Source organism: Cupressus sempervirens, chromosome 9 (genome assembly GCF_028749045.1).
Source record: "Cupressus sempervirens isolate cs-2001-9-10 chromosome 9, ASM2874904v1, whole genome shotgun sequence".
Taxonomy (NCBI): domain Eukaryota; kingdom Viridiplantae; phylum Streptophyta; class Pinopsida; order Cupressales; family Cupressaceae; genus Cupressus; species Cupressus sempervirens.
The window spans coordinates 142,067,013-142,074,671 of record NC_143126.1 but is presented as its reverse complement, the minus strand read 5'-3'; positions in this window follow the sequence as shown (position 1 = coordinate 142,074,671).

The following is a 7,659-nucleotide window of genomic DNA, read 5'->3' as shown; positions in this document are numbered from 1 at the left end:
ATAATGACATATTGCAAATGATAAATTTCTAGCTTTAACACTAATAAAGTTTATTGTTGATCAATATTGTATCGAAGTTTCAAACTGAAAAGGTATTGAATTAAGCTTGATAAACAAAATAATAGAGAATGAAAACTTTAAACATGAACAAGATCATAAATCGTATGACAATGACATATTGGAAATGATAAAATTATGCTTGAACAATGATAAAATTTATTGTTAATCAATATTCTATCAAGGTTTCAAATTGATTAGGTATTGAATTAAGCTTGATAAGCAATGAGCTGATACACAAACAAAAAATTGAAAAAAAAAATGAAATCTTAATCAAGGTCCTTAGCTATGATGCTCTACACCGAGTACTTGGTACTTGGGATACTTGTACCTAATACTTGGGTACATGGGTACGAGTACCAGGGGTGTGGGTACAAGTATTCATGCAACCTCATAATATATAATGATAACCAATAATGTCATACATGAATGAACATATAATAAATTATGATAACCAATAATGTCATACATGAATGAACATATAATATATTATAATAACCAATAATGTCATACATTAACAAACACATAATATATTATGATAACCAATTATGTCATAAATGAACAAACATATCATATATTAACCAATAATGTCATAAGTCTAATAATGTAATGCATCAAATATATGTCATACATCAAATATAAAATGTCATATATACATCAAATGTATATCGAATATGTCCACTAACATAAAACCCAACATATATGTCCATTGATTCCTTTACATGTGTGTCTATCAACTATATCTTCTCTTTCCCATGAGGGGAAGGAAACAAATCTTTAGAGGTCTTTGGTCATCATGTGGAGGGAGATGATGGTGATGATGGGGTCTTCCTCACATGCTCACTCGTCCTCTTGTTTAGACTCTTCTCTAACTCAAGCTGATACAAACAAAGTAGATATAAATCAATAATTATTATACATTGAAATCAAATATATGTACACACAAAATTAATTATTTTTGTACTGCCATCAAATAGTCACTCTGCAAGTCCACCCCAAAGGCTCATGGATGATTAGGTGCAACAAGACCCTACAAAAATTCAATCAATATAATCACTTATAAATAAAATTAGAAATTTTGATACTAACTATTATAAAAAATAACTAAAACCAAGAAAATTCTTTCATGGCTCAATCAATGGCTCTAAACTAGCCATAGCTACAACCACTCCATGATCGATGGACTGCTAAAGATGAGAAGGAGTCTCAAATGTCAAGAAATGCATGTCATACAATACACGTTACATGTAACATGAAACATGAAACAAATGTGCCTCTACAAAGCTTGTATCATGCTTAGGCTCAGAGTCCCTAGTGAATGCCAATGGTCCAGTAGATAACTGATGCACATGCATAATTTTTTTTGTCAATCCTTCATATCATTACTTAATAAATATATGTATTAATCTAAATAATTAAATTGATACATACCTCTAGACTCATCGACGAGACACAAAATGGAGCTGGGGGATCTCTACTAGGGCCACCAACACTCTAACCCTGAATTTTGAACAATGTCAATGCATGCTAATTAATTAGTCATTCACTATACATATGAAATGTGATCAAATTAGTTTATTACAATTGTAATTTACCTGTGTATCAATGCCAAATGTCTCATTTAGGAACTGATTAGTGACTAGCCCATCATCCATACTATCTCCAACATGACTGCCAAATGTGCATAAGGATCTGCATGATGTGCACATGTAACTGTGACACATAGAAGGCTCCTCCTCAACTAATGGACTTGTGCAATGAATGAGTATCTATGTCAAAGCATTAATAGTCCCTAGAGTGTTGGCCTCTACATGTTCCTTCATAACTATAGGAATAATCACATGCTCACCTTGTGGCTTGACAACAGGTGCCCTAACTATGTTAGGGTGACAACCTACCCCTGGCCTCTCAAATGATGATCCCCCACCTCTACCCAAAGATTCTAATATATCAATAGAATTGGGGATCTCCCCAAGGACAAATTCAAAATACAATTTACTTAAGAAATACGTTGTACCTCATGATTATTGTCGAGAGGGGCATCAAAGACCATCCACCATCTATCCCAAAAATTATTTCTAATACCATCATATATGCCCCAATGGATGGGGACTCTCTAATAGTGTTTTGTTCACTAGGCTTTCTAAAAAAAAGCACAAATTCTACCTTTTGGTATATCTTTTAAATTTACATCTTGATATGATAATTTTTTTGCATAATATATTTTTTGTTCCTCCCTCTTAACATACCAAATATCCAACTGACCACTAATAGAAGATAAATGGGTCATAATGGAATCAAGGGAGGATGTTAATTATGCTCTCATTGGATTGGTTTGTCCACAAGCTTTCAACCTACCAATGAGTGCTTGTAATTCATGTTTCCCTCTTTCTATTTCATTTATTATGTTGTCTTGTGTGCTAGGAGGAGGTCTTCCAATTAGTGCAGGTTGTAGAATTTTTTGTTCTTATTGTGGAGCATTTTGATTCTCATCTTGTGGAGGGTTTTCATTTGGATCTTGTTGAGAGTTTTGGTTTTGATATTTTTGGAAATTTTCTAGTTCATTATTCACATTCCCTAATAAGAAACCAATTGCAATCTAAATAAATAAACAAATTTAATGAAAAATTGAAAAATGCCTACAAAACAATGTAAAAACATATAAAACAATTTTAAAACAAGGGTAGAAAACATACGACATGATCTCCATCTCAAACTTTGGTGATGAGGAGGTAGGTGGCAAAAATCTTCAAATCCTTCAACTTGCATATGTGTTGTGGCTATGAAAGCCTTGCAAAATGGAGTGAAAATGAAATGGGTTGTGGGTTTGCAGCCCATTTATTTAAAAAATTGTTTTAGAAAGTGCATACATGCTATAGCATATATGAGCTTTCCAAAACTAGAAAAAAAGGTGTCATCTTTTTGGCACCACAACTTGGTGCACTTACCCAATATTCTTTGTTGGATTGTAGATCTAGCAAAATAAAGATGGTATCTATATTACTCAATCCAAATATATCAAGGAGAACTAAAGAAGTTTGGAATGGAAGATTCAAAATTTGATGGAACACCTATGTCTACTAGATATAAGATTTCCAAAAATAATGATTCCAAAGAAGTAGATCAAATCACATACATATCAATGATTGGAAAATTGCAATATGTAGTGAACACAAGGCCTAATATTGAATTAGCAATTGGTATGGTGGCAAGATTCTCAACAAATCCTAACAAAAATCACATGATGAAAATGAAGAGAATCATGAGGTATCTGAAAAGTATTGAAGAATATGATTTATGGTACAAAAAGGGAGGCAATTTGGATTTGAAAGCATTCACAGATGTTGATTGGGTAGGAAGTGTTGATGACAGAAAGAGCATAAGTGGTGGAGCATTCTTTCTTGTTAAAATACTAGTGTCTTGGAGAAGTAAGAAAAAAAATTATATTTCTCAATTGACAACAGAGGTAGAATATGTGGCAACAATAGTTAATTGTTCCAATGTTGTTTGGTTCAAGCAATTGGTGGCAGGTATGAAGATAGAGATCAAGGATCTAGTAGTTATCTTCTACCATAACACTAGTGCAATTAATATATCCAAGAATCCTATAATGCATACCAAAGCCAAGCACATTTCTATAAAATATCATTTTTTGAGAGAATTGGTACAAGATAAAGAGGTAAGATTGGAATATGTGAATACTAAAGAACAAATTGCAAATATACTCACTAAGCCAACCTAAGGATGAATTTGTATATCTAAGAGGTAAGCTAAGGGTATTTCTCCCACCTAAAGCTCACTAAATATAGTTTAGTGATGCATCTATTACAAGCTAGAGTTGTTATTGCACCAAAAGATTGACATGTCAATACCCAATACAACACTAGACTTATAGAACAAAGGAGGTGGTTAAGCCATGTCATGAATATCAAAGGGGAATGTTGGTGGTTAGTCCAAAAATCCCCACCTCAGTGTTACCCAAGGAGATTTGAACTTGTGACTGAGCTCAAATACCACTTGTTGCAAGCTAGAGTTGGTGTTGCACCAAAAGATTGACCTGTCAATGCCCAATACAACTAGTAGACTTATAGAACACATGAAGCAGTTAAGCCATGCCATGAATCTCAAAGGGGAATATTGGCAGTTAGCCCAACAACATCAACCAAAGCATGTTGAAGATTAGCCAATTGAAGATATATTGTCAAGGCACACTGCATATGAATCAGTATATGAGGTACATTAATATTCACTAGATATTGTCTTTAGCATGAGATGTCAAAGAGGGAGAATTTTTAAGGCATATCTCATAGAAATTTTATAAAGAGGGAGAGTATATATTTCTATAGATGTCAAAGAGGGAGAACTTGGTTTGCTATCAGAAGAAGAGGTTTAAGACAAAGTTTTGCAAATAGAGGGAGAAACTAAAGGCAAAGGGAGTTCACACTAATAGAGGGATTTCTCATGGATGAGAATTAGAATGAAATTAAGGATATGTTCCTTACTTTATTCTTTCTCTAAATTTTCATTGTATTATGACATGTTGTGTTCCCATCGATGCCAAAGACGGAGATTGTTGAAAATAATTGATTAATTGTGTATTTTCTTTGATGTTACAAAAAATTTCATATCATTTCTAGTTAGTGTATGCCAAGCTCACTCAAACATTGAAGATAGTTTCCAATATCTGTTGAGCATTCTAGATTTTCCAAGTTAAGAAGACAATGTCTATCAAGTTCACTCGGGTGACAAAGCAAAGTTTGCAGAATTTGGGTGTTACCTAAACTCACTTGGTTATTAAAGGAACTTTGTGAAGATGTAGTGTTCACCAAGTTCACTTGATTAATTGAGGAAAATCATTTTGAGTTAGTGCCTACCGAGTAGGATTGGCTAACGAAGGATTTTCTTGTTTACTCATATTGAGTTCAATTGAATTATTTGTTGGTTCTTGCTAACTGGGGAGATTAATATTAATTATTCTAAGTTGTATTCAAGTTGAATTGATAATGTGCAAGATATATATATATATATATATATATATATATATATATATATATATATATATATATATATATATATATATATATATATATATATATATATATATATATATATATATATATATATATAGTGAAGTCGAGGATTGAATCAATGGAACATAATAGAATATTTGATGATGCTTAGAGGAAGTGAATTGGAAGGATAAGTAGAATATCCTTGTTGAGCTAAAAATATACATTTGATCAAGAAGGATCAAGTATACAAGCTACAAATGAGATCTGTAATAAAAAATTTAGTTGCATCAAATATCAGGTTGTCTCATTGTTACTTTCTAACCATTGTTGTAGTGATCAAAATCTCTTAACTGAGTTGGCTTAACAACTATTTGTAAATCCTCTAATAGGGCCACACCTAATAGTGTGTTTTTTAACCTTTAACAAAGTTGGTTCCTAACAAGGCTCACTTCAGAAGAGTGAAAATCAGTAACTAGTTGTAATTGGTGGTTTTTCCCAAATTGGGTTTCCATGTCAAATCTTGGTCTCACTTATTTTCATGTGATTTATTTTATGTGTATGCAACTAAGGTAAGTAAGATTAATCACATATAATATCTTAATATTTTCATGTTAGGCAGTTACCGAGTTATTTCAGTGTTTACTGAGGTATAACATTTGCTAGTTTAAACTGAGTGCATGTGTGTTTGCTGAGTTACAACAGAAAATAGTTTAATCTAAGTTTTGATTTGTATTGACATCAAAGGGATCTAAGATTTATTTTAGTGGTAACTGATTCACCCCTCCCCTCTTAGTTACTCTTATATATATATATATATATATATATATATATATCATAAATTAGTTATTTAGTGGCCAAGATTTAGAATCGGCAACCTCATAAGTATTCACAATTTGACTAAAAGGACTACCAATACCATATGAAAAGTCAACTTCTCAATGCCTAGGACATCAAACCAACAAATAAGGTCTAACTCTAATTCAATCATTACACAAAAAATTTATAATTAACATAATTTAAAAATTCATAAACTACATCCTTAAAATATCATCATTCTACTTCACAATCCTTCATTTACAAGCAATAGAGAAGAACTTGTTGATAATAGATTATTGGTATAATCGTTAGTTGAATTATAAAAAATTTCACATATTGTTACTTTTATATATTATCATATTGGCAATTAGTGTCAAAAATGCATCAGATAGAAAGCATAGTAACTAAGTTACTAAATTAACCAAAAAATGAAGGAGGAAATAAATAAGTGCATAGTTATTCTCAAACACAGTATTTACTGAGTGATCATATACTCACTAAGTAGAAGACATAACCAACCTAGAAGAACTTACTGAGCTAGACAAAGTATATTGAGTTAGAATAGATTAAAATTTTGTGACACGTTTTAAAAATATATATTAATTGGAAAGAAGAGACATGAAAACTACCTTAAAGATAGGGACTAACAATTACCATATATTATTATCAAAGACCTCATAAAATACACTTGGATCAACGAAAACCCAAATAATGTCCCATCGATGTCAAATCTTGGGGGATAAGGAGTAGTATATGCATTGGGTTTATCTTCATGTCTATATAATCACTACAAAATGCAACTTATGCACAATTATTCTAAAGCATAGACAAAACTCTCACACTAGTTTACAACTCACCCACCTCACTCTTCGATTAGTTGGGCCCCTGATTTAAGCACTGAATTGTTAGTAACTGATAAATGTAGAAGGGAGTTTCATATATCTTCAGTCAAGTTTGTTATATCTATGGACCTCAATTCTTCCTCTAATTTGTTGTGTGAATCACACCTTTCATGATGCTATAAGAATTATATTCAAAATAAATTTTAAAATATAATGTTTTTGTTATTTCTAATGACTTTAATATGCACAAATATTATTTTATTAGAAATATGAAATGCTATTCTTTATCTAAAATATAGGCTAAAAAAAATATTTCTATTTATTTATTTATTATTAAGAGGGTAAGGAAGGGGTCTTCTTACAAATAAAGAATCACATTACAACATTCTAACAAGTCATTATTGAGTGAAGGTTGATCAAGTAATTATCATACAACGTATCAAAAACTTAGAATGATAGTAATAGCTAATAGTGTCACAACTATTAGCACTATTATTACCATGAAGATTATCCATCTACCTAAAGCTATCTAAATAATAGTTCCCCAACAATCATTTAACATTACTATTCCTCTCCTAGATTCTAGTGGGAAACTTAAGATCCTTCCTACAATCTTCATGAACAAAGAATTTTATTTATTAATAACTATTTATATTTTTCATTTGGACAAATATCTCATTAAAATATGAAAAACATAAGATTAATTTTTCATTAAAGTTGTTAAAATTTATCATATCAAAACATAGATATTTAAAAGAATATATAATTTTTTATATTTATTATAATTACAATTTTAATAAAATCCATATACATACATGCATAAGTACGTACATACGTATGTATGTATGTATGTATGTATAAAGATAGAGGTTTATGAGTAAAATTTTAGAAATCTATTAAATGATATCATTAATTTTATAGATTTAGTGTTT